The 27677-nt window shown below is 50.3% G+C and overlaps 3 non-coding genes and 2 pseudogenes across 3 annotated transcripts; all 5 read right to left on the bottom strand.

Moving 5' to 3' along the window:
• Positions 1-659: 659 nt before the first annotated feature.
• LOC140397391 (U2 spliceosomal RNA) lies at positions 660-832 on the bottom strand (annotated as a pseudogene).
• Positions 833-6978: 6146 nt separating this feature from the next.
• LOC140397157 (U2 spliceosomal RNA) lies at positions 6979-7159 on the bottom strand (annotated as a pseudogene).
• A 6148-nt stretch (positions 7160-13307) lies between these two features.
• On the bottom strand, positions 13308-13497 carry LOC140397878 (U2 spliceosomal RNA). The gene has a single exon (XR_011937300.1). It is a non-coding gene; the product is annotated as a U2 spliceosomal RNA (small nuclear RNA).
• Positions 13498-19337: 5840 nt separating this feature from the next.
• On the bottom strand, positions 19338-19524 carry LOC140397188 (U2 spliceosomal RNA). The gene has a single exon (XR_011936752.1). It is a non-coding gene; the product is annotated as a U2 spliceosomal RNA (small nuclear RNA).
• A 6150-nt stretch (positions 19525-25674) lies between these two features.
• Positions 25675-25864, bottom strand: LOC140397851 (U2 spliceosomal RNA). The gene has a single exon (XR_011937276.1). It is a non-coding gene; the product is annotated as a U2 spliceosomal RNA (small nuclear RNA).
• Positions 25865-27677: the final 1813 nt, after the last annotated feature.

Genomic DNA, 27677 nt, shown 5'->3' on the forward strand with positions numbered 1-27677 from the left:
GGCCGAGCACTGTGGAGTCTGTGCATGCAAAACCAGAAAAACACAACAGGGAGAAATCGTCTAGCACGCCTTCCACTATCGTAACCAGAAGGAAAGGAGACGGTGTGAAGGCCCAGTGACACCCAACGCAGGGAGTCGAAGAAACCTCCACCTTTGCCGAACAAAGGGCAATCCGTGCAAGCAGCAAGTACTGGCGGAACCCAACAGGGGGCAATGTCTAGTCCCCCTGAGCTCCACCCAGGCGTGTTGGTCGTGGAGTCAGGAGAACGAAAAGAGACACCGTGAAGGTACACCTACATCCAAATCAGGATGCCGTTCAGTCTGTCGCCACACTTCTCTGTTGTGCAGGATGAAGGGATGTGGTAACTGAAGTGAGGAGAAGGTAAGTCGGCATCCGAGGGTGAGGGTGAGTTTGCCTGTAAAAAGCAGCAGGAAATCTGTGCGCATATCAGCTGAAAACGGAGCCTGGCTGCCGAAAGTCCGCGAGTCCATCGGCTCGCAACATTCGTGCACGAAGCTCCTGCCAGCAGAAAAGCTAGCAATGCTTTGGAGCCTGAAAGGCCTTAAATTGGTCAGGATGAGATAACTAGACAAGACAGAAAAGGGGAAGGCAGGTTTTGCGCCATTTTCTGCCTTCGCACCTTTGCTCCCCAAAGCGGGGTGAAGGCACCATTCCTTGAAGCATGGCAAGACCCGGTCGATGCGTGGAGCGGAAGGAGCAAGCCCCTGCACGATCTCCGAGTCTTAAAAATCAATTTAATATTCGGTCCCCAGATAGAGGACACATCAGATATTATACTGATAAGAACAGATTTTTTAAAAAAAATGTTATTCAAAAAAATATACTTTATTAATAACATTTATCATGAGCATTACAGAGCATTTCGAATTGTCTTGACTACATTTCCGGCAGGGTTACATGTTGCCTTGACTTTCTTCCATTCAATTTTGAACTTATTATACACATATCACTCTTTACATTACAATTCCTTCTTAAATATTAACATCGTCATGTTTCTTTTATACATTGGAGAGCTGGTGGCCCAGACCGCGGGGAGTTTACACTGTTACCCGGCCCTCGGTGTACATTTGCTGGAAAGACTTTACACAGTGGTCTTTCCCCATTGCGCCTTGGCGGCAGCTGCCCCAAGCTTGAGTGCGTCCCTCAGCACATAGTCCTGGACCTTGGAATGTGCCAGTCTGCAACACTCGGTCGAGGACAATTCTTTGCACTGGAAGATCAGCAAGTTTCGGGCAGACCAAAGAGCGTCTTTCACCGAGTTGATGACCTTCCAGCAGCAGTTGATATTTGTCTCGGTGTGTGTCCCTGGAAACAGTCCGTAGAGCACAGAGTCCTGTGTCACAGAGCTGCTCGGGATAAACCTTGACAAATACCACTGCATCTCTCGCCAGACCTTCTTTGCAAAGGCACATTCCACAAGGAGGTGTGTGACCGTCTCATTTCCCCCACAGCCACTCCGAGGGCAGCGTGCATTGGTGCAGAGCCTTCGGGTGTGCATGAAGAATCTGACAGGGAGGGCCCTTCTCACCACCAGCCAAGCTAGGTCTTGGTGCTTGTTTGAAAGTTCTGGTGATGAGGCGTTCTGCCAGATGACTCTGGCAGTCTGCTCAGGGAACCATCCAACGTCCTCCACGGTCTCTTTTTCCCTGAGGGCCTCGAGGACATTACGTGCTGACCACTGCTTCATTGCCTCGTGGTCAAAGGTGTTTTCCTTCAAAAACTTTTCCACAAAGGACAGGTGGTACGGTACGGTCCAACTACTTGGAGCGTTCCGCGGCAATGAGGCCAGGCCCATCCTTCGCAACACCGGGGACAGGTAGAACCTCAGTATGTAGTGACACTTGGTGTTTGCATACTTGGGGTCCACGCTCAGCTTGATGCAGCTGGACACAAAGGTGGCCAACAGGATGAGGGAGGCGTTGGGTACGTTCCGCCCTCCCTTCTCCAGAGGTTTGTACATGGTGTCCCTTCGGACACGGTCCATCTTGGATCGCCAGATAAATTTGAAGATGGCCCGGGTGACTGCTGTGGCGTAGGGTCGGGTTATGGGCCAGACCTGCGCCACGTACAGTAGCACCGAGAGTACCTCACACCTGATGACCAGGGTTTTGCCCGCAATGGAGAGGGAGCGTTGCTCCCACCAGCCCAGTTTCTGTCTTACCTTTCCTATGCGCTCCTCCCAGTTTTTGGTGCACGCCCCAGCAGCTCCGAACCATATCCCCAGCACCTTCAGGTAATCTGGCCTGACAGTGAAGGGGACAAAGGACCGGTCGGACCAGTTCCCAAAGAACATGGCCTCGCTCTTGCCCCGGTTTACCTTGGCTCCAGAGGCCAGTTCAAACTGGTCGCAGGTGGTCAAGAGCCTGCGTACAGACGCAGGATCCGAGCAGAAGACGGCAACGTCGTCCATGTACAGGGAGGCCTTGACTTGCATGCCTCTACTGCCTGGGATCGTCACTCCTCTTATGCCCGGATCCCTCCTGATGGACTCGGCAAAGGGTTCTATGCAGCACACAAAAAGGGCAGAGGAGAGAGGGCAGCCCTGCCTGACTCCAGATCTGATCTGGAACTTTTCTGATTCCCACCCATTGATTGAGACTGCGCTATAGATGTTTGTGTAGAGCAGTTTGATCCAATTGCGAATTCCCTCCCCAAACCCCATTTTGGAGAGCACATCCATCATGTAGGTGTGCGATATTCTGTCAAAAGCCTCTTCCTGGTCAAGGCTGATGAGGCAAGTGTCCACCCCCCTGTCCTGCACGTAGGCGATCGTATCCCTGAGTAGCGCGAGGCTATCAGAGATCTTCCTGCCGGGTACAGCACAGGTCTGGTCAGGGTGGATCACCGACTCCAGAGCAGACCTGACCCGATTGGCGATGACCTTTGCTAGAATTTTGTAGTCCACATTCAACAGTGAAATGGGTCGCCAATTTCGAATTTCTTCCCTTTCCCCCTTCTGCTTGTAGATGAGGGTGATGATGCCTTTCCTCATGGATTCTGACATGCTGCCTTCCAGAAGCATACTCTCGTACACTTCCAGCAGGTCTGGGCCCATCCAGTCCCACAGAGCCGAATACAACTCAACCGGTAAGCCGTCGCTTCCGGGAGTTTTACTCGTCTCGAAGGACTTGGCGGCCTTTGTCAGCTCGTCCAGAGTTAGTGGTTTGTCCAGGTTTTCCAGCTCGCTGTCGCCTATGACCTCCGTGATAGTCGACAGGAAGGTCTGGGAAACAGTGCTATCTGTTGGCTTCAGGTCATACAGTCCGGCATAAAAGGATTGGCTGATCCTCAGGATGTCAGACTGCGATGACATTTCAGAGCCATCTTCTTCCTTCAGGCTGCTGATCACAGAGGTCTCTCTGTGCACCTTTTGGAAGAAGAAGCGTGAGCACTTTTCGTCCTGCTCCACGGAGCGGACTCTGGAACGGAAGATAACCTTGGAGGCCTCCGAGGTGTAGCGCGAGGCTTGCTGGCTCTTCACCTCTTGGAGATCCTCCTTGACATCCACCCCCATCGACTGCAGCTGGAGCAAATTTTGCATACTTTTCTGGAGCCTGGACATGACCCCTCGTATCTCTCTCACCTTTTGAACGCCCTTGAGGATGAAAAACCTCTTGATATTCCCCTTGATTGCTTCCCACCAGAGATGTGGGACCTCAAAGAGGGGTTTCACGGTTCTCCAACCCTTGTAATCCCTCCTGAGTTCCTCGATGTTCTCAGGGGTCAGCAGTTTCACATTTAGCTTCCACGTCCCCCTGCCTACCCCCTGGTCTTCCTGCAGGTGGCAGTCGGCCTGTAGGAGGCAGTGGTCAGAGAAGAACACCGGCGTTACGTCGGTGGACCTGACCGAGAAAGCTCGGGACACAAAAAAGAAGTCTATCCTGGAGCGGACGGACCCGTCTGGCCGTGACCATGTGTATCTACGCTGCGCGCCGTCTGCAGGGTTGCTGCAGACGTCGAGCAGCTTGGCGTCTTTTACCGTTTCCATCAGGAGTCTGGACGTAGCGTCTAGTTTGCTGTCGGCTTTGCTGGATCGTCCAGCCGCATCGATGATGCAGTTGAAGTCACCACCCAGGATGACCGGCTTGGAGGTGGCCAACAGCAGTGGGAGTTGCTGAAGGACTGCCAGCCGCTCACTTTTTACGGCCGGGGCGTACGCATTAAAAAGTCTGAGAGGGCTGTTTTTGTATTTCACGTCTGCTACGAGGAGGCGCCCGCCCACCACCTCCTTAACGTCGGAGATGGTGAAGTTGCCTCCCCGCAGCAGAATACCCAGGCCGGAGGAGCGGCAGTCGTTTCCTCCTGACCAGATGGATGGCCCGTGGGACCACCAGCTCGACCAGCGCCTGTAGTTGCTGAGGTGCGGAATTCCGCACTCCTGCAGGAACAGTAGGTCAGCTTTTACATTTGCCAAATAGTTGAGTGTGGCTACACACCGCGAAGTATCTTTGATGCTTCGCACATTTATGGATGCAATTTTTAAACCCATTATAAAAAGATAGATTTACCAGTCTCAAGAGTCCAGAGTCTATACAGTTGGCTGTTCCAGCTGTTGAATGTTCCCCAGCATGCCGGTGGTGCTCGCAAACTTTAGCACAGTTGCAGGGCTGAGTAAACTGTTCTGGTCCGTACTGGCCCCGTGATTTTGATGCAGATGCATTGGGGGGGGGGGGTGTAGCCCTGGGGTTCGTCGTGGCAGTCAGTAGGTGTTGGGGTTGCAGACCGGTCTTCACCTGGGTTGTTGCTGCTCGTTGCTATCGGGGGTTGGTCTGTGACTTGGTTTTCTTCCCGGTCGGTGGTCTGGGGGGTCTGTGCCTTCCGTTCCACGTTGGTGCTTTGCCTCTTTATCTGAGGCCGATTCTTGTCCTGTTTTCCCTCATCGGATGAGGTGTCGGCACTGAGTGCGCCGGCTGAGAGGAGTCGCTTTTTGCCACTACCCCTCAGGGGGTTCTTCAGTTTGTTTTTTTGTTTTCTCTTTCGTTTGTCCCTGTTCACGGTTTCCCAGGGCTCTTTATTCTTTGTCCCATCCTCTTCCTCTTCCATTGAGTGTTCCTCATCAGATGGGGCTGGGGTTGGGTTGTCAGGAGGTGCTGGGGCCTCCTCTTTTTCTTGGGGGCCCTTCTGTTGCTTTTCCTCATTCTGAACCGTGGTGTCTTTTTCGGTGGAGGGTGTATGCTCCTCCTCTCTGGTCGCCTTTTTGACTCCGCTGCTGATGATTTGAGCGTATGTCGCCCCGCGTTTCGGGCAGGCCCTGTAAAGATGGCCGGCCTCCCCACACAGGTTGCAGCATTTGTCTTCCTTGCAGTCCTTAGTCATGTGTCCCTCCTGCCTGCAGTTCTTGCAGAAGGTCACACTGCTGTTTGCGGCAACATGCCCCGTTTTGCCACAGGCGTGGCATACTCGTGGCTGTCCCACGTAGTAGAGGTAGCCACGATTTACTCCAATAGCGAAATTGGAGGGGGGATGCAGGATGGCTCCGTTGCTGTCCATTCTTAGAGTCACCTTGACCTGGTGCTCACTTGTCCAGATGCCGAAGGTGTCTTTCACTTGCACGCTGTCACTTTTCATCTGAGCGTACCTGGCGAGGAACGTGAGCACATCAGACACAGGGATGTGGGGGTTGTACGTGTGCAGTGTAACAACCCGATTTCGCTGTGCCGGTAGCGTAAACAGAGGCTCCGCAGTCAGGATCGACAAGGGACTCTGGTTACCTTTTTCCTTGAAGACGTTCAAGAATTTGATGCACGCTGCGACGCTCTTGAAGGTGACATCAAAGAAACCATTCTTGGGGAGGTTTTGCAAGCAGAAGATCTCTGTTGCTTTAAACCCACAACACTCGAGCAGCACCCTCTTCACGAAGTGTTTCCGGTCCAAAGGTGACTCTCCCTCCGTTTTCTTTTCTGTGACTCGGACAGTGTTTCGCACTCCCCAGCCTGGTGGTCGGGATGCAGCTGCATCCATAGCCCGTACGTTGGGTCTGAAACTGTATCGGCATTAGGCCTAAACCCGAGGTTTAGGCCAGCATGTATATCCACCAATAGCAGCCAAGCTCCAAACGTTTCCTCTTTGCCGACTTCAATCCCTCCGAGTTGTCCAATCCACGATCGACATGGAAATCCTCAGCTTCTCTCGATCAAATGAGACTACACTTGATCTTAGCCAAAAGGCCGAGAAGCGATGGCCCATATTTTCCGGCAATGGCTCTTGTCCTCCTCGTCCACCGACATTCAGGTGCACCTTGCTGCGCTCGACTGTGCTTTGGAACTTTTAGTCTACGCTCACTGTTGGTCAAGAGACATCCAGCTTGGCCGAGCACGGTGGAGTCTGAGCATGCAGAACCAGTAAAACACAACAGGAAGACATCGTCTGGCAAGCCGTCACCTGTCGTCACCAGATGAAATGGAGACGCTGTGAAGGCCAGTGACACCAAACGGAGAGAGTCGAAGAAATCTCCACCTTTGCCGAACAAAGGACAATCCGTGCAAGCAGCAAGTACTGGCGGTATCCAACAGAGGGCAATGTCTAGTCTCCCTGAGCTCCACCCTAGCGTGTTGGTCGTGGAGTCAGGAGAACGAAAAGAGACGCCGTGAAGGTATACCTACATCCAAAGAGAATGCCGTTCAGTCTGTCGCCACACTTCCCCGTTGTGCAGGATGAAGGGATGTGGTAACTGAAGTGAGGAGAAGGCAAGTCGGCATCCGAGTGTGAAGGTGAGTGGCCTGTAAAAAGCAGCAGGAAATCTGTGTGGCATATCAGCTGAAAACGGAGCCTGGCTGCCGCAAGTCCATCGGCTCGCAACATTCGTGCACGAAGCTCCCGCCAGCAGAAAAACTGGCAATGCTTTGGAGCCTGAAAGGCCTTAAATTGGTCAGGATGAGACAACTGGACAAGAGAGAAAAGGGGAAGTCAGGTTTTGCGGCATTTTCTGCTTTTATACATTTTGCGCCCCAAAGCGGGGAGAGGGCACCATTCCTGGAAGCACTGCAAGACCAGGTTGATGCGTGGAGCGGAAGGAGCAAGCCCCTGAACCATCTCCGAGTCCTAAAAAACAATTTAATATTCGGTCCCCAGATTGAGGACATATCAGATATTAAACTGATAAGAACAGATTTTTTTTTTTTTTTATCAAAAAAATATACTTTATTCATAAAAATTTATCATGAGCATGACAGAAACATTTCAAATTGTCTTGACTGTACATTTCCGGCAGGGTTACATGTTGCCTTGACTTTCTTTCATTCAATTTTGATATTGTCATACACATATCACTCTTTACATTACAATTCCTTCTTAAATATTTACATTGTCATCTTTGTTTTATACATTGGAGTGTTGGTTGCCCAGACCGAGGGGCTTTACACTGTTACGCTCCCCTCGGTGTACATTTGCTGGAAAGACTTTACACAGTGGTCTTTCCCCATTGCGCCTTGGCGGCAGCTGCCCCAAGCTTGAGTGCGTCCCTCAGCACGTAGTCCTGGACCTTGGAATGTGCCAGTCTGCAACACTCGGTCGAGGACAATTCTTTGCACTGGAAGTTCAGCAAGTTTCGGGCAGACCAAAGAGCGTCTTTTACCGAGTTGATGACCTTCCAGCAGCAGTTGATATTTGTCTCGGTGTGTGTCCATGGAAACAGTCCGTAGAGCACAGAGTCCTGTGTCACAGATCTGTTTGGGATAAACCTTGACAAATACCACTGCATCTCTCTCCAGACCTTCTTTGCAAAGGCACATTCCACAAGGAGGTGTGTGACCGTCTCATTTCCCCCACAGCCACTCCGAGGGCAGCGTGCATTGGTGCAGAGCCTTCGGGTGTGCATGAAGAATCTGACAGGGAGGGCCCTTCTCACCACCAGCCAAGCTAGGTCTTGGTGCTTGTTTGAAAGTTCTGGTGATGAGGTGTTCTGCCAGATGACTCTGGCAGTCTGCTCAGGGAACCATCCAACGTCCTCCACGGTCTCCTTTTCCCTGAGGGCCTCGAGGACATTACGTGCTGACCACTGCTTCATTGCCTTGTGGTCAAAGGTGTTTTTCTTCAAAAACTTTTCCACGAAGGACAGGTGGTACGGTACGGTCCAACTACTTGGAGCGTTCCGCGGCAATGAGGCCAGGCCCATCCTTCGCAACACCGGGGACAGGTAGAACCTCAGTATGTAGTGACACTTGGTGTTTGCATACTGGGGGTCCACGCACAGCTTGATGCAGCTGGACACAAAGGTGGCCAGCAGGATGAGGGAGGCGTTGGGTACGTTCCGCCCTCCCTTCTCCAGAGGTTTGTACATGGTGTCCCTTCGGACACGGTCCATCTTGGATCGCCAGATAAATTTGAAGATGGCCCGGGTGACTGCTGTGGCGTAGGGTCGGGTTATGGGCCAGACCTGCGCCACGTACAGTAGCACCGAGAGTACCTCACACCTGATGACCAGGGTTTTGCCCGCAATGGAGAGGGAGCGTTGCTCCCACCAGCCCAGTTTCTGTCTTACCTTTCCTATGCGCTCCTCCCAGTTTTTGGTGCACGCCCCAGCAGCTCCGAACCATATCCCCAGCACCTTCAGGTAATCGGACCTGACAGTGAAGGGGACAAAGGACCGGTCGGCCCAGTTCCCAAAGAACATGGCCTCGCTCTTGCCCCGGTTTACCTTGGCTCCAGAGGCCAGTTCAAACTGGTCGCAGGTGGTCAAGAGCCTGCGTACAGACGCAGGATCCGAGCAGAAGACGGCAACGTCGTCCATGTACAGGGAGGCCTTGACTTGCATGCCTCCACTGCCTGGGATCGTCACTCCTCTTATACCCGGATCCCTCCTGATGGACTCGGCAAAAGGTTCTATGCAGCACACAAAAAGGGCAGAGGAGAGAGGGCAGCCCTGCCTGACTCCAGATCTGATCTGGAACTTTTCTGATTCCCACCCATTGATTGAGACTGCGCTATAGATGTTTGTGTAGAGCAGTTTGATCCAATTGCGAATTCCCTCCCCAAACCCCATTTTGGAGAGCACATCCATCATGCAGGTGTGCGATATTCTGTCAAAAGCCTTCTCCTGGTCAAGGCTGATGAGGCAAGTGTCCACCCCCCTGTCCTGCACGTAGGCGATCGTATCCCTGAGTAGCGCGAGGCTATCAGAGATCTTCCTGCCGGGTACAGCACAGGTCTGGTCAGGGTGGATCACCGACTCCAGAGCAGACCTGACCCGATTGGCGATGACCTTTGCTAGAATTTTGTAGTCCACATTCAACAGTGAAATGGGTCGCCAATTTCGAATTTCTTCCCTTTCCCCCTTCTGTTTGTAGATGAGGGTGATGATGCCTTTCCTCATGGACTCTGACATGCTGCCTTCCAGAAGCATACTCTCGTACACTTCCAGCAGGTCTGGGCCCATCCAGTCCCACAGAGCCGAATACAACTCAACCGGTAAGCCGTCGCTTCCGGGAGTTTTACTCGTCTCGAAGGACTTGGCGGCCTTTGTCAGGTCGTCCAGAGTTAGTGGTTTGTCCAGGTTTTCCAGCTCGCTGTCGCCTATGACCTCCGTGATAGTCGACAGGAAGGTCTGGGAAACAGTGCTATCTGTTGGCTTCAGGTCATACAGTCCGGCATAAAAGGATTGGCTGATCCTCAGGATGTCAGACTGCGATGACTTTTCAGAGCCATCTTCTTCCTTCAGGCTGCTGATCACAGAGGTCTCTCTGTGCACCTTTTGGAAGAAGAAGCGTGAGCACTTTTCGTCCTGCTCCACGGAGCGGACTCTGGAACGGAAGATAACCTTGGAGGCCTCCGAGGTGTAGATCGAGGCTTGCTGGCTCTTCACCTCTTGGAGATCCTCCTTGACATCCACCCCCATCGACTGCAGCTGGAGCAAATTTTGCATACTTTTCTGGAGCCTGGACATGACCCCTCGTCTCTCTTACCTTTTGAACGCCCTTGAGGATGAAAAACCTCTTGATATTACCATTGATTGCTTCCCACCAGAGATGTGGGGCCTCAAAGAGGGGTTTCACGGTTCTCCAACCTTTGTAATCCCTCCCGAGTTCCTCGATGTTATCAGGGGTCAGCAGTTTTACATTTAGCTTCCATGTCCCCCTGCCTACCCCCTGGTCTTCCTGCATGTGGCAGTCGGCCAGTAGGAGGCAGTGGTCAGAGAAGAACACCGGCGTTACGTCGGTGGACGTGACCGTGAAAGCTCGGGACACAAAAAAGAAGTCTATCCTGGAGCGGACGGACCCGTCTGGCCGTGACCATGTGTATCTACGCTGCGCGCCGTCTGCAGGGTTGCTGCAGACGTCGAGCAGCTTGGCGTCTTTTACCGTTTCCATCAGGAGTCTGGACGTAGCGTCTAGTTTGCTGTCGGCTTTGCTGGATCGTCCAGCCGCATCGATGATGCAGTTGAAGTCGCTACCCAGGATGACCGGCTTGGAGGTGGCCAACAGCAGTGGGAGTTGCTGAAGAACTGCCAGCCCCTCGCTTTCTACGGCCGGGACGTACACATTAATAAGTCTGAGAGGGGTGTTTTTGTATTTCACGTCTGCTACGAGGAGGCGCCCGCCCACCACCTCCTTAACGTCGGAGATGGTGAAGTTGCCTCCCCGCAGCAGAATACCCAGGCCGGAGGAGCGGCAGTCGTTTCCTCCTGACCAGATGGATGGCCCGTGGGACCACCAGCTCGACCAGCGCCTGTAGTTGCTGAGGTGCGGAATTCCGCACTCCTGCAGGAACAGTAGGTCAGCTTTTACATTTGCCAAATAGTTGAGTGTGGCTACACACCGCGAAGTATCTTTGATGCTTCGCACATTTATGGATGCAATTTTTAAACCCATTATAAAAGATAGATTTACCCGTCTCAAGAGTCCAGAGTCTATACAGTTGGCTGTTCCAGCTGTTGAATGTTCCCCAACATGCCGGTGGTGTTCGCAAACTTTAGCACAGTTGCAGGGCTGAGAAAACTGTTCTGGTCCGTACTGGCCCCGTGATTTTGATGCAGATGCATTGGGGGGGGGGGGGGGGGTGTAGCCCGGGGGTTCGTCGTGGCAGTCAGTAGGTGTTGGGGTTGCAGGCCGGTCTTCACCTGGGTTGTTGCTGCTCGTTGCTATCGGGGGTTGGTCTGTGACCTTGTTTTCTTCCCGGTCGGTGGTCTGGGGGGGTCTGTGCCTCCCGTTCCACGTTGGTGCTTTGCCTCTTTATTTGAGGCCGATTCTTGTTCTGTTTTCCCTCATCGGATGAGGTGTCGGCACTAAGTGCGCCGGCTGAGAGGTGTCGCTTTTTGCCACTACCCCTCAGGGGGTTCTTCAGTTTGTTTTTTTGTTTTCTCTTTCGTTTGTCCCTGTTCACGGTTTCCCAGGGCTCTTTATTCTTTGTCCTCTCCTCTTCCTCTTCCATTGAGTGTTCCTCATCAGATGGGGCTGGGGTTGGGTTGTCAGGAGGTGCTGGGGCCTCTTCTTTTTGTTGGGGGCCCTTCTGTTGCTTTTCCTCATTCTGAACCGTGGTGTCTTTTTCGGTGGAGGGTGTATGCACCTCCTCTCTGGTCGCCTTTTTGACTCCGCTGCTGATGATCTGTGCATATGTCGCCCCGCGTTTCGGGCAGGCCCTGTAAAGATGGCCGGCCTCCCCACACAGGTTGCAGCACTTGTCTTCCTTGCAGTCCTTAGTCATGTGTCCCTCCTGCCTGCAGTTATTGCAGAAGGTCACACTGCTGTTTGCGGCAACATGCCCCGTTTTGCCACAGGCGTGGCATACTCGTGGCTGTCCCACGTAGTAGAGGTAGCCACGATTTACTCCAATAGCGAAATTGGAGGGGGTATGCAGGATGGCTCCGTTGCTGTCCGTTCTTAGGGTCACCTTGACCTGGTGCTCACTTGTCCAGATGCCGAAGGTGTCTTTCACTTGCACGCTGTCACTTTTCAGCTCAGCGTACCTGGCGAGGAACGTGAGCACATCAGACACAGGGACGTGGGGGTTGTACGTGTGCAGTGTAACAACCCGATTTCGCTGTGCCGGTAGCGTAAACAGAGGCTCCGCAGTCAGGATCGACAGGGGACTCTGGTTACCTTTTTCCTTGAAGACGTTCAAGAATTTGATGCACGCTGCGCCGCTCTTGAAGGTGACATCAAAGAAGCCATTCTTGGGGAAGTTTTGCAAGCAGAAGATTTCTGTTGCTTTAAACCCACAACACTGGAGCAGCACCCGCTTCACGAAGAGTATCCGATCCAAAGGTGACTCTCCTTCCGTTTTCTTCACTGTGACTCGGACAGTGTTTCGCACTCCCCAGCCTGGTGGTCGGGATGCAGCTGCATCCATAGCTCGTACGTTGGGTCTGAACTGTTTCGGCGTTAGGCCTAAACCAGAGATTTAGGCCAGTATGTCGATCCACCAATAGCAGCCAAGCTCCAAACGATTCCTCTTTGACGACTTCAATTCCTCCGAGTTCTCCAATCCACGATCGTCATCGAGATCCTCAGCTTCCCACGATCAAATGAGACTACACTTGATCTCAGGCAAAAGGCCGAGAAGCGATAGCCAATATTTTCCGGCTATGGCTCTTGTCCTCCTCGTCCACCGACTTTCAGGAGCACCTTGCTGCGCTCGACTGTGCTTTGGAACTTTTAGTCTACGGTCACTGTTGGTCAAGAGACCTCCAGCTTGGCCGAGCACGGTGGAGTCTGTGCATGCAGAACCAGTAAAACACAACAGGAAGACATCGTCTGGCAAGCCGCCCCCTGTCGTCACCAGATTAAATGGAGACGCTGTGAAGGCCCAGTGACACCCAACGGAGGGAGTCGAAGAAATCTCCACCTTTGCCGAACAAAGGGCAATCCGTGCAAGCAGCGAGTACTGGCGGAATCCAACAGGGGGCAATGTCTAGTCTCCCTGAGCTCCACCCTGGCGTGTTGGTCGTGGAGTCACGAGAACGAAAAGAGACGCCGTGAAGGTAAACCTACATCCAAATCAGGATGCCGTTCAGTCTGTCGCCACACTTCCCCGTTGTGCAGGATGAAGGGATGTGGTAACTGAAGTGAGGAGAAGGCAAGTCGGCATCCGAGGGTGAGGGTGAGTGGCCTGTAAAAAGCAGCAGGATATCTGTTTGGCATATCAGCTGAAAACGGAGCCTGGCTGCCGCAAGTCCGCGAGCCCATAGGCTCACGACATTAGTGCGCGAAGCGCCCGCCAGCAGAAAAGCTAGCAATGCTCTGGAGCCTGAAAATGTTTTAATTGGTCAGGATGAGACAACTGGACAAGACAGAAGAGGGGAAGCCAGGTTTTGCGCCATTTTCTGCTTTTGCACTATTTGTGCCCAAAGCGGGGTGAAGGCACCATTCCTGGAAACATTGCAAGACCGGGTTGATGCCTGGAGCGGAGCAAGAAAGCCCCTGAACCATCTCCGTGTCCCAAAAATCAATTTAATATTCGGTCCCCCGAAGGGGACATACCAGATATTAAACTGATAAGAACAGATACTACACTTGATCTGAACCAAAAGGCCGAGAAGCGATAGCCCATGTTTTCCGGCTATTTCCCGAGTTATCCTTTTACCCTTAATGAGCTGGTAAAATTACTTAGGACGTTCGTTCATTTTACCTGCCTGTATCCTTTCATGTACCGTTTTTGCTCTCCTAATTTCCTTAAGTTCCCAGTCCACATTGCGACCCCGGCCCCGGGTCACTGGCCGCATGGAGTTTGCACATTCTCCCCGGTTCTGCGTGAGTCTCACCCCACAACTCAAAGATGTGAGAGGTAGGTGGATTAGCCACCATAAATTGGAAAAATAATTGACTACTCTAAATTTTAAGAACTGTGTATTTCATTGTAAAACAAAAAAGAGGCTGTCAGAGACCCCAGAGATTGTCCTACACGGTGAATCTGTGCAGTGCAGAGTCCAGGAGGCTGCAATCCGGTGTCACAGTAGTTTGCACGCTTGCCTCAGCGCGCCAGCAACCCAGGTTCAATTCCAGCCTCGGATGTCTGTCCATGTGGAGTTTGCACTTTCTCTGACACGGTTTCCTCTGGGTTCTCTGTTTTCCTCCCACAGTCCAAATATGTGCAAGTCAGGTGGATTCGCCGTGCTAAATTGCCCTTTAGGTTAGTTTGGGTTGCGGGAATGTGGATAGGGTGGCGGTGTGGGCTTAAATAGGTTGCTCTTTCTAAGGGCTGGTGCAGACTCGTTGGGCCGAATGACCCGCCTTCCGCTCTGTAGGGATTCTATGATTCTATAAAGAATCGTAACCTGCATTCGAGCCTGACGTGGGATTTCGAAACAATCCAAGGCGAATGGCACAGGCAGATTGGCTTCTGAAGTACAGCTTGGGTCAGTGGGTGTGGACAGTGGTTGGGAAATGAAACACATACATGTTCGGCTGCAGGGCAGGTGCATGTGTCCGTTGGAGCACCAGGTTAGAACGGAAGAGCGAAATATTACTCCAGACTATATCTGGATGTGTTCAGCAGAGTGCACTGGCGACACGCAGATCTCGTACAGCTCAGCTTGATCTGTTTTTATGAACAATAGAGCCAAAAATGACACAGAAAAGTCAGTCCAAAGTATATCTCGACGTCGTGCACTGATGTGTGAATAGCAGTGTGGATAGGAAGGCAGAATTGTCCTTCTAAAGTTCACCAGCTTCTTCAATATAGAACAGTCGGCTGGATAGGAAAACAATTATTCTTCCTGAGCAGAGCTGGATATGGTATTGTGGAAAGTCCGGTGGATTGGGACACTAACTAAGGTGGGATTTATGCAGTCGAGCAATTGGGGGCAGAGGATCTATCCAGTTCTATCATTAAAAAAAAATCTTTATGACGTTGAAGACTTGTTTAAATTCCCCCTAACCTCCTGCGCTCCAGAAAGACGAATCCCAGCTTCTACACAAAACTGGGTTGCAGGACAGCCACATCCATCGTCACAGGGATGTGTGGGGCGGGCGGGACCATGAGGAACGAGGGCTCACCACTGCGCTATCCTTCTCCCAGTTTTACAGGTGCTTCCAGTCCCATTTTCAGCCTGTGTCACAACTGGCGTGTCCCATCCATCGATGAACTGTTTCATCCCTAAGCTGAGGGCTTGTAGGTGAATAGCCCCCGGCAGAAGGTCTCAAATGCCTCGTAGACATTTTTTGGCTCTGCCACTGGATTCGGTCTGCTGCTTCTAATCTGAGCTATTACCCCCGTGGCTGCCTGCTTTCTCAGCTGGCGAACCAGCAGTGGCTGGCTTTATCTCCGTGTTCGTAAAGGGTCTCCCGTACCTGGCGGAGTTGCTGCAATGCTTCCCTCGTGGAGAGCAGATCAAAGTCCATTTGTAGCTTTTTCCTCTCCGCCAGGAGTTCTTTGTTCGGGCCCTCAGAGTATCGCCTGTCTACCTCCAGTATGGAGTCCACAACTGTCGCCTAGCCGCCCTCTCTACGTTGTCTCTACGTGCGTTCTTGGCCATGATATCACCCCTGATCTCAGCCTTCGTGGCCTCCCAGAGCGTGAAGGGCGGGACTTCCCCATTCTAGTTATTAATAATATAGTCATCTGTGGCCTGTGATATTTTCTTGCACAAAGCATTCTGGGCAAGTCGGGCCATGTCCAACCTCCATGTGGGGGGCGGGGTAGCAGGCATTGAGCAAAAACGTATTAATCTGGCTGCATATTAATATGGAACCATATTGGTATGGAACAGCATTAATGTGGCTGGATATTAATATGGAACATTATTCATATGGAGCAGTAATAATATGGCTGCATATTAACTTGGAACCGTATTAATATGGAATAGTATTGATATGGCTGAATATTAATATGGAACAGTACTAATATGGAACAGTATTAATATGGAACCATATCTTCACAGCTCCAGGGTCCCAGATTTGATTCCTAGATTGGGTCACTCTCTTTGCGGAGCCTGCAGGTTCTCCCGGTGTCTGCGTGCATTTCCTGCGGGTGCTCCGGTTTCCTCCCACAAGGCCCGAAAGACGTGCTTGTTAGGTGAATTTGACATTCTGAATTCTCCCTCTGTGTCCCCGAACAGGCGCCAGAATGTGGCGACGAAGGGCTTTTCACAGTAACTTCGTTGTTGTGTTAATGTAAGACTACTTGTGACAAAGATAATTATTATTAATATGGAATGTGGCTGGATGTTAATATGGAACTGTATTAGTATGGAACAGTGTTAATATAGCCGGATATTAAAATGGCCAGATATTAATATGGAACAGTACTAATATGGAACAGCGTTAACATGGCTGGATATTAATATGTAACAGTAATCATATAGAACAGTATTAATATGGAACACTACTAATATGGAAAAGTTATAATATGAGCGAATATTAATATGGAACAATGTTTATATGCTGGACATTAATAGGGAACAGTACTCATTTGTAACGGTCTTAAAATGAAGCAGCACGAATATGGAACAGTATTAATATGGAACAGTATTAATGTGGAAGAGTATTAATATGGAACAGTATTAATATGGAGCCGTTTTAATATGGCTGCATATTAAAATGGAGCAGAATTAATATGCTGGATAGAAATATGGAACAGTATTATTTTGGCTGGATCCCGTTCAGTTTTTGGAAGGGCATATACTGGCCTCGGGAAAGTTGTTTTTTAGGTCTCCAAAGCAATTCGCTTTACATAAACATGTTTAATGTTTAAAAACATGATTTATTATTGCCACATTTTAAGTCCGATTACAGTAGGGCACTTTTAATTGCTGTGTTACTGTAAGGCTCTGTTTAAATAAGGTCCGTTTGACTGTGGGGCACTGTTTAAATACATTTGATTGACTATAGGGCACTGTTTAAATGCATTTGGTTTACTGTAGGGCACTGTATAAATGCATTTGATTTCCTGTAGGGCACTGTTTAAATGCATTGATTTACTATGGGCACTGTTAAAATGCGTTTGATTTATTGTAGGGCACAGTTTGAATGCATTTCATTTACTTCACCGCACTATTTAAACGCATTTGGTTTACAACAGGGCACTGTTTACATTCATTTAATTTACTGTAGGGCACTACTTATATGCATTTGAGTGTTGGGCACTCTTTAAATGCATTCAGATAACTGTCAGAAACTGTTTAAAAGCATTTCGTATACTGTAGGGCACTGTTTGAATGCATTTGATTCACTGCAGGGCATTTTAATAATGCATTTAGTTCACTGTAGGATACTGTTTAAATGCATTTGATTTATTGTAGCGCCTGTTTAAAAACATTTGATTTACTATGTCACTGTTTAAATGCATTTGGTTTACTGTAGGGCACTGTTTAAATGCATTTGATTTAACGTAGAACACTGTTTAAATGCTTTTGATTCACAGGAGGGCAATGTTTAAATGCATTTGAGTATCGGGCACTATTTAAATGCAATTAGTTTACTGTAGGGAACAAAATGCATTTGATTTACTGTTGGGCACTGTTTAAATGCATTTGATTTACTGTAGGGCACTGTTTAAATGCATTTGATTTACTGTAGGGCACTGTTTAAATGCATTTGATTTACTGTAGGGCACTGTTTAAATGCATTTGATTTACTGTGGTGCACTGTTTAAAAGTATTTGTTTTACTCTTGCGCAGTGTTTCAACGCATTTGATTGACTGTCGGGGCACTGTTTAAATACATTTGATTTATTGTCGGCACTGTTTAAATGCATTTAATATACTATAAAGAACTGTTTAAATACATTTGGCACCGTTTAGATATAATTGATTTATTTTAGGCCACTGTTCAAATGCATTTGATTTACTGTAGGGCACTGTTTAAATGCATTTAATTGACTCGAGGGCAATGTTTAAATGCATTTGATGGACTGTTGTGCGCTATTCAATTGTATTTGATTTCCTGCAGTACACTGTTTAAATACTTTGGATTTATTCTGGGGCACTGTTTAAATACATTTGATGGACTGTTGTGCGCTATTTAATTATATTTTATTCACTGCAGTACACTGTTTAAATACTTTGGATGTATTCTGGGGCACTGTTTAAATACATTTGATTTACTGTCGGGCAGTTTAAATGCATTTAATGTACTGCAGGGCACTGTTTAAATGCCTTTAGTTTGCTGCCGGGCACTGTTTAAATGCACTTGACTTACTGGAGGGCATTGTTTCAATGCGTTTGATTTCGTGTCGGACACTGTGTAAACGCATTTAATTTATTCCAAGGCGCAAATTTAAATACTTTTGATTTACTGTCAGGCACTGTTTAAATGCAATTAATTTACTATAAATCACGATTTAATATATTTGGCTCATTGTCGGGCACTGTTTGAATGCATTTGATTTACTTCATGGCACTTTTTAAATGCATTTAGTTTCCGGTAGGGCACTGTTTAAACGCATTTAATTTATTGCAGCGCCTGTTTAAATACATTTGATTTACTGTGTCACTGTTTAAATGCATTTCATTTACTGTAGGGCACTATTTAAATACATTTGATTTACTAGAAAGCACAGTTCAAAAACGTTTGGTTTACTGTAGGGCATTGTTTGAATGCATTTGATTTAACTTAGGGCACTGTTTAAATGCATTTGATTCACAATCGGGCACTGTTGAAATGCATTTAATTGACTCGAGGGCACTGTTTAAATACAATTGATGGACTGTTGTGCGCTATTGCTGCGCTCGACTGTGCTTTGGAACTTTCAGGCTACGCTCACTGTTGGTCAAGAGACATCCAGCTTGGCCGAGCACGGTGGAGTCTGAGCATGCAGAACCAGTAAAACACAACAGGAAGACATCGTCTGGCAAGCCGTCACCTGTCGTCACCAGATGAAATGGAGACGCTGTGAAGGCCAGTGACACCCAACGGAGAGAGTCGAAGAAATCTCCACCTTTGCCGAACAAAGGACAATCCGTGCAAGCAGCAAGTACTGGCGGTATCCAACAGGGGGCAATGTCTAGTCTCCCTGAGCTCAACCCTAGCGTGTTGGTCGTGGAGTCAGGAGAACGAAAAGAGACGCCGTGAAGGTATACCTACATCCAAAGAGAATGCCGTTCAGTCTGTCGCCACACTTCCCCGTTGTGCAGGATGAAGGGATGTGGTAACTGAAGTGAGGAGAAGGCAAGTCGGCATCCGAGTGTGAAGGTGAGTGGCCTGTAAAGAGCAGCAGGAAATCTGTGTGGCCTATCAGCTGAAAACGGAGCCTGCCTGCCGCAAGTCCGCGAGTCCATCGGCTCACAACATTCGTGCACGAAGCTGCCGCCAGCAGAAAAACTGGCAATGCTTTGGAGCCTGAAAGGCCTTAAATTGGTCAGGATGAGAAAACTGGACAAGAGAGAAAAGGGGAAGTCAGGTTTTGCGGCATTTTCTGCTTTTATACATTTTGCGCCCCAAAGCGGGGAGAGGGCACCATTCCTGGAAGCACTGCAAGACCAGGTTGATGCGTGGAGCGGAAGGAGCAAGCCCCTGAACCATCTCCGAGTCCTAAAAATCAATTTAATATTCGGTCCCCAGATTGAGGACATATCAGATATTAAACTGATAAGAACAGATTTTTTTTTTTTTTTTTTTTTTTTCAAAAAATATACTTTATTCATAAAAATTTATCATGAGTATTACAGAAACATTTCAAATTGTCTTGACTGTACATTTCCGGCAGGGTTACATGTTGCCTTGACTTTCTTTCATTCAATTTTGATATTGTCATACACATATCACTCTTTACATTACAATTCCTTCTTAAATATTTACATTGTCATGTTTGTTTTATACATTGGAGTGTTGGTTGCCCCGACCGAGGGGCTTTACACTTTTACGCGCCCCTCGGTGTACATTTGCTGGAAAGACTTTACACAGTGGTCTTTCCCCATTGCGCCTTGGCGGCAGCTGCCCCAAGCTTGAGTGCGTCCCTCAGCACGTAGTCCTGGACCTTGGAATGTGCCAGTCTGCAACACTCGGTCGAGGACAATTCTTTGCACTGGAAGATCAGCAAGTTTCGGGCAGACCAAAGAGCGTCTTTTACCGAGTTGATGACCTTCCAGCAGCAGTTGACATTTGTCTCGGTGTGTGTCCCTGGAAACAGTCCGTAGAGCACAGAGTCCTGTGTCACTGATCTGTTTGGGATAAACCTTGACAAATACCACTGCATCTCTCTCCAGATCTTCTTTGCAAAGGCACATTCCACAAGGAGGTGTGTGACCGTCTCATTTCCCCCACAGCCACTCCGAGGGCAGCGTGCATTGGTGCAGAGCCTTCGGGTGTGCATGAAGAATCTGACAGGGAGGGCCCTTCTCACCACCAGCCAAGCTAGGTCTTGGTGCTTGTTTGAAAGTTCTGGTGATGAGGCGTTCTGCCAGATGACTCTGGCAGTCTGCTCAGGGAACCATCCAACGTCCTCCACGGTCTCCTTTTCCCTGAGGGCCTCGAGGACATTATGTGCTGACCACTGCTTCATTTCCTTGTGGTCAAAGGTGTTTTCCTTCAAAAACTTTTCCACAAAGGACAGGTGGTACGGTACGGTCCAACTACTTGGAGCGTTCCGCGGCAATGAGGCCAGGCCCATCCTTCGCAACACCGGGGACAGGTAGAACCTCAGTATGTAGTGACACTTGGTGTTTGCATACTGGGGGTCCACGCACAGCTTGATGCAGCTGGACACAAAGGTGGCCAACAGGATGAGGGAGGGTTTGGGTACGTTCCGCCCTCCCTTCTCCAGAGGTTTGTACATGGTGTCCCTTCGGACACGGTCCATTTTGGATCCCCAGATAAATTTGAAGATGGCCCGGGTGACTGCTGTGGCGTAGGGTCGGGTTATGGGCCAGACCTGCGCCACGTACAGTAGCACCGAGAGTACCTCACACCTGATGACCAGGGTTTTGCCTGCAATGGAGAGGGAGCGTTGCTCCCACCAGCCCAGTTTCTGTCTTACCTTTCCTATGCGCTCCTCCCAGTTTTTGGTGCACGCCCCAGCAGCTCCGAACCATATCCCCAGCACCTTCAGGTAATCTGACCTGACAGTGAAGGGGACAAAGGACCGGTCGGCCCAGTTCCCAAAGAACATGGCCTCGCTCTTGCCCCGGTTTACCTTGGCTCCAGAGGCCAGTTCAAACTGGTCGCAGGTGGTCAAGAGCCTGCGTACAGACGCAGGATCCGAGCAGAAGACGGCCACGTCGTCCATGTACAGGGAGGCCTTGACTTGCATGCCTCCACTGCCTGGGATCGTCACTCCTCTTATACCCGGATCCCTCCTGATGGACTCGGCAAAGGGTTCTATGCAGCACACAAAAAGGGCAGAGGAGAGAGGGCAGCCCTGCCTGACTCCAGATCTGATCTGGAACTTTTCTGATTCCCACCCATTGATTGAGACTGCGCTATAGATGTTTGTGTAGAGCAGTTTGATCCAATTGCGAATTCCCTCCCCAAACCCCATTTTGGAGAGCACATCCATCATGTAGGTGTGCGATATTCTGTCAAAAGCCTTCTCCTGGTCAAGGCTGATGAGGCAAGTGTCCACCCCCCTGTCCTGCACGTAGGCGATCGTATCCCTGAGTAGCGCGAGGCTATCAGAGATCTTCCTGCCGGGTACAGCACAGGTCTGGTCAGGGTGGATCACCGACTCCAGAGCAGACCTGACCCGATTGGCGATGACCTTTGCTAGAATTTTGTAGTCCACATTCAACAGTGAAATGGGTCGCCAATTTCGAATTTCTTCCCTTTCCCCCTTCTGTTTGTAGATGAGGGTGATGATGCCTTTCCTCATGGACTCTGACATGCTGCCTTCCAGAAGCATACTCTCGTACACTTCCAGCAGGTCTGGGCCCATCCAGTCCCACAGAGCCGAATACAACTCAACCGGTAAGCCGTCGCTTCCGGGAGTTTTACTCGTCTCGAAGGACTTGGCGGCCTTTGTCAGCTCGTCCAGAGTTAGTGGTTTGTCCAGGTTTTCCAGCTCGCTGTCGCCTATGACCTCCGTGATAGTCGACAGGAAGGTCTGGGAAACAGTGCTATCTGTTGGCTTCAGGTCATATAGTCCGGCATAAAAGGATTGGCTGATCCTCAGGATGTCAGACTGCGATGACTTTTCAGAGCCATCTTCTTCCTTCAGGCTGCTGATCACAGAGGTGTCTCTGTGCACCTTTTGGAAGAAGAATCGTGAGCACTTTTCGTCCTGCTCCACGGAGCGGACTCTGGAACGGAAGATAACCTTGGAGGCCTCCGAGGTGTAGAGCGAGGCTTGCTGGCTCTTCACCTCTTGGAGATCCTCCTTGACATCCACCCCCATCGACTGCAGCTGGAGCAAATTTTGCATACTTTTCTGGAGCCTGGACATGACCCCTCGTCTCTCTCTCACCTTTTGAACGCCCTTGAGGATGAAAAACCTCTTGATATTCCCCTTGATTGCTTCCCACCAGAGATGTGGGGCCTCAAAGAGGGGTTTCACGGTTCTCCAACCTTTGTAATCCCTCCTGAGTTCCTCGATGTTCTCAGGGGTCAGCAGTTTTACATTTAGCTTCCACGTCCCCCTGCCTACCCCCTGGTCTTCCTGCAGGTGGCAGTCGGCAAGTAGGAGGCAGTGGTCAGAGAAGAACACCGGCGTTACGTCGGTGGACCTGACCGTGAAAGCTCGGGACACAAAAAAGAAGTCTATCCTGGAGCGGACGGACCCGTCTGGCCGTGACCATGTGTATCTACGCTGCGCGCCGTCTGCAGGGTTGCTGCAGACGTCGAGCAGCTTGGCGTCTTTTACCGTTTCCATCAGGAGTCTGGACGTAGCGTCTAGTTTGCTGTCGGCTTTGCTGGATCGTCCAGCCGCATCGATGATGCAGTTGAAGTCACCACCCAGGATGACCGGCTTGGAGGTGGCCAACAGCAGTGGGAGTTGCTGAAGAACTGCCAGCCGCTCACTTTTTACGGCCGGGGCGTACACATTAATAAGTCTGAGAGGGGTGCTTTTGTATTTCACGTCTGCTACGAGAAGGCGCCCGCCCACCACCTCCTTAACGTCGGAGATGGTGAAGTTGCCTCCCCGCAGCAGAATACCCAGGCCGGAGGAGCGGCAGTCGTTTCCTCCTGACCAGATGGATGGCCCGTGGGACTACCAGCTCGACCAGCGCCTGTAGTTGCTGAGGTGCGGAATTCCGCACTCCTGCAGGAACAGTAGGTCAGCTTTTACATTTGCCAAATAGTTGAGTGTGGCTACACACCGCGAAGTATCTTTGATGCTTCGCACATTTATGGATGCAATTTTTAAACCCATTATAAAAAGATAGATTTACCCGTCTCAAGAGTCCAGAGTCTATACAGTTGGCTGTTCCAGCTGTTGAATGTTCCCCAGCATGCCGGTGGTGCTCGCAAACTTTAGCACAGTTGCAGGGCTGAGAAAACTGTTCTGGTCCGTACTGGCCGCGTGATTTTGATGCAGTTGCATTGGGGGGGGGGGGGGGTGGTGTAGCCCTGGGGTTCGTCGTGGCAGTCAGTAGGTGTTGGGGATGCAGGCCGGTCTTCACCTGGGTTGTTGCTGCTCGTTGCTATCGGGGGTTGGTCTGTGACCTTGTTTTCTTCCCGGTCGGTGGTCTGGAGGGTCTGTGCCTTCCGTTCCACGTTGGTGCTTTGCCTCTTTATCTGAGGCCGATTCTTGTCCTGTTTTCCCTCATCGGATGAGGTGTCGGCACTAAGTGCGCCGGCTGAGAGGTGTCGCTTTTTGCCACTACCCCTCATGGGGTTCTTCAGTTTGTTTTTTTGTTTCCTCTTACGTTTGTCCCTGTTCACGGTTTCCCAGGGCTCTTTATTCTTTGTCCCCTCCTCTTCCTCTTCCATTGAGTGTTCCTCATCAGATGGGGCTGGGGTTGGGTTGTCAGGAGGTGCTGGGGCCTCCTCTTTTTGTTGGGGGCCCTTCTGTTGCTTTTCCTCATTCTGAGCCGTGGTGTCTTTTTCGGTGGAGGGTGTATGCACCTCCTCTCTGGTCGCCTTTTTAACTCCGCTGCTGATGATTTGAGCGTATGTCGCCCCGCGTTTCGGGCAGGCCCTGTAAAGATGGCCGGCCTCCCCACACAGGTTGCAGCACTTGTCTTCCTTGCAGTCCTTAGTCATGTGTCCCTCCTGCCTGCAGTTCTTGCAGAAGGTCACACTGCAGTTTGCGGCAACATGCCCCGTTTTGCCACAGGCGTGGCATACTCGTGGCTGTCCCACGTAGTAGAGGTAGCCACGATTTACTCCAATAGCGAAATTGGAGGGGGGATGCAGGATGGCTCCGTTGCTGTCCGTTCTTAGGGTCACCTTGACCTGGTGCTCACTTGTCCAGATGCCGAAGGTGTCTTTCACTTGCACGCTGTCACTTTCAGCTCAGCGTACCTGGCGAGGAACGTGAGCACATCAGACACAGGGACGTGGGGGTTGTACGTGTGCAGTGTAACAACCCGATTTCGCTGTGCCGGTAGCGTAAACAGAGGCTCCGCAGTCAGGATCGACAGGGGACTCTGGTTACCTTTTTCCTTGAAGACGTTCAAGAATTTGATGCACGCTGCGCCGCTCTTGAAGGTGACATCAAAGAAGCCATTCTTGGGGAAGTTTTGCAAGCAGAAGATTTCTGTTGCTTTAAACCCACAACACTCGAGCAGCACCCGCTTCACGAAGAGTATCCGATCCAAAGGTGACTCTCCTTCCGTTTTCTTCACTGTGACTCGGACAGTGTTTCGCACTCCCCAGCCTGGTGGTCGGGATGCAGCTGCATCCATAGCTCGTACGTTGGGTCTTAACTGTATCGGCGTTAGGCCTAAACCAGAGGTTTAGGCCAGTATGTGGATCCACCAATAGCAGCCGGGCTCCAAACGTTTCCTCTTTGACGACTTCAATTCCTCCGAGTTCTCCAATCCACGATCGTCATCGAGATCCTCAGCTTCCCACGATTAAATGAGACTACACTTGATCTCAGGCAAAAGGCCGAGAAGCGATAGTCAATATTTTCCGGCTATGGCTCTTGTCCTCCTCGTCCACCTACTTTCAGGAGCACCTTGCTGCGCTCGACTGTGCTTTGGAACTTTTAGTCTACGCTCACTGTTGGTCAAGAGACATCCAGCTTGGCCGAGCACGGTGGAGTCTGTGCATGCAGAACCAGTAAAACACAACAGGAAGACATCATCTGGCAAGCCGCCCCCTGTCGTCACCAGATTAAATGGAGACGCTGTGAAGGTCCAGTGACACCCAACGGAGGGAGTCGAAGAAATCTCCACCTTTGCCGAACAAAGGGCAATCCGTGCAAGCAGCGAGTACTGGCGGAATCCAACAGGGGGCAATGTCTAGTTTCCCTGAGCTCCACCCTGACGTGTTGGTCGTGGAGTCACGAGAACGAAAAGAGACGCCGTGAAGGTATACCTACATCCAAATCAGGATGCCGTTCAGTCTGTCGCCACACTTCCCCGTTGTGCAGGATGAAGGGATGTGGTAACTGAAGTGAGGAGAAGGCAAGTCGGCATCCGAGGGTGAGGGTGAGTAGCCTGTAAAAAGCAGCAGGATATCTGTTTGGCATATCAGCTGAAAACGGAGCCTGGCTGCCGCAAGTCCGCGAGCCCATAGGCTCACGACATTAGTGCGCGAAGCGCCCGCCAGCAGAAAAGCTAGCAATGTTCTGGAGCCTGAAAATTTTTTAATTGGTCAGGATGAGACAACTGGACAAGACAGAAGAGGAGAAGCCAGGTTTTGCGCCATTTTCTGCTTTTGCACTATTTGTGCCCAAAGCGGGGTGAAGGCACCATTCCTGGAAACATTGCAAGACCAGGTTGATGCCTGGAGCGGAGCAAGAAAGCCCCTGAACCATCTCCGTGTCCCAAAAATCAATTTAATATTCCGTCCCCCGAAGGGGACATACCAGATATTAAACTGATAAGAACAGATACTACACTTGATCTGAACCAAAAGGCCGAGAAGCGATAGCCCATGTTTTCCGGCTATTTCCCGAGTTATCCTTTTACCATTAATGAGCTGGTAAAATTACTTAGGACGTTCGTTCATTTTACCTGCCTGTATACTTTCATGTACCGTTTTTGCTCTCCTAATTTCCTGAAGTTCCCAGTCCACATTGCGACCCCGGCCCCGGGTCACTGGCCGCGTGGAGTTTGCACATTCTCCCCGGTTCTGCGTGAGTCTCACCCCACAACTCGAAGATGTGAGAGGTAGGTGGATTAGCCACCATAAATTGGAAAAATTATTGACTACTCTAAATTTAAAGAACTGTGTATTTCATTGTAAAGCAAAAAAGAGGCTGTCAGAGACCCCAGAGATTGTCCTACACGGTGAATCTGTGCAGTGCAGAGTCCAGGAGGCTGCAATCCGGTGTCACAGTAGTTTGCACGCTTGCCTCAGCGCGCCAGCAACCCAGGTTCAATTCCAGCCTCGGATGTCTGTCCATGTGGAGTTTGCACTTTCTCTGACACGGTTTCCTCTGGGTTCTCTGTTTTCCTCCCACAGTCCAAATATGTGCAAGTCAGGTGGATTCGCCGTTCTAAATTGCCCTTTAGGTTAGTTTGGGTTGCGGGAATGTGGATAGGGTGGCGGTGTGGGCTTAAATAGGTTTCTCTTTCTAAGGGCTGGTGCAGACTCGTTGGGCCGAATGACCCGCCTTCCGCTCTGTCGGGATTCTATGATTCTATAAAGAATCGTAACCTGCATTCGAGCCTGACGTGGGATTTCGAAACAATCCAAGGCGAATGGCACAGGCAGATTGGCTTCTGAAGTCCAGCTTGGGTCAGTGGGTGTGGACAGTGGTTGGGAAATGAAACACATACATGTTCGGCTGCAGGGCAGGTGCATGTGTCCGTTGGAGCACCAGGTTAGAACGGAAGAGCGAAATATTACTCCAGACTATATCTGGATGTGTTCAGCAGAGTGCACTGGGGACACGCAGATCTCGTACAGCTCAGCTTGATCTGTTTTTATGAACAATAGAGCCAAAAATGACACAGAAAAGTCAGTCCAAAGTATATCTCGACGTAGTGCACTGATGTGTGAACAGCAGTGTGGATAGGAAGGCAGAATTGTCCTTCTAAAGTTCACCAGCTTCTTCAATATAGAACAGTCGGCTGGATAGGAAAACAATTATTCTTCCTGAGCATAGCTGGATATGGTATTGTGGAAAGTCCGGTGGATTGGGACACTAACTAAGGTGGGATTTATGCAGTCGAGCAATTGGGGGCAGAGGATCTATCCATTTCTATCATTAAAAAAAAATCTTTATGACGTTGAAGACTTGTTTAAATTCCCCCTAACCTCCTGCGCTCCAGAAAGACGAATCCCAGCTTCTACACAAAACTGGGTTGCAGGACAGCCACATCCATCGTCACAGGGATGTGTGGGGCGGGCGGGACCATGAGGAACGAGGGCTCACCACTGCGCTATCCTTCTCCCAGTTTTACAGGTGCTTCCAGTCCCATTTTCAGCCTGTGTCACAACTGGCGTGTCCCATCCATCGATGAACTGTTTCATCCCTAAGCTGAGGGCTTGTAGGTGAATAGCCCCCGGTAGAAGGTCTCAAATGCCTCGTAGACATTTTTTGGCTCTGCCACTGGATTCGGTCTGCTGCTTCTAATCTGAGCTATTACCCCCGTGGCTGCCTGCTTTCTCAGTTGGCGAACCAGCAGTGGCTGGCTTTATCTCCGTGTTCGTAAAGGGTCTCCCGTACCTGGCGGAGTTGCTGCAATGCTTCCCTCGTGGAGAGCAGATCAAAGTCCATTTGTAGCTTTTTCCTC

Source organism: Scyliorhinus torazame, chromosome 20 (assembly GCF_047496885.1).
Source record: "Scyliorhinus torazame isolate Kashiwa2021f chromosome 20, sScyTor2.1, whole genome shotgun sequence".
Lineage (NCBI taxonomy): Eukaryota > Metazoa > Chordata > Chondrichthyes > Carcharhiniformes > Scyliorhinidae > Scyliorhinus > Scyliorhinus torazame.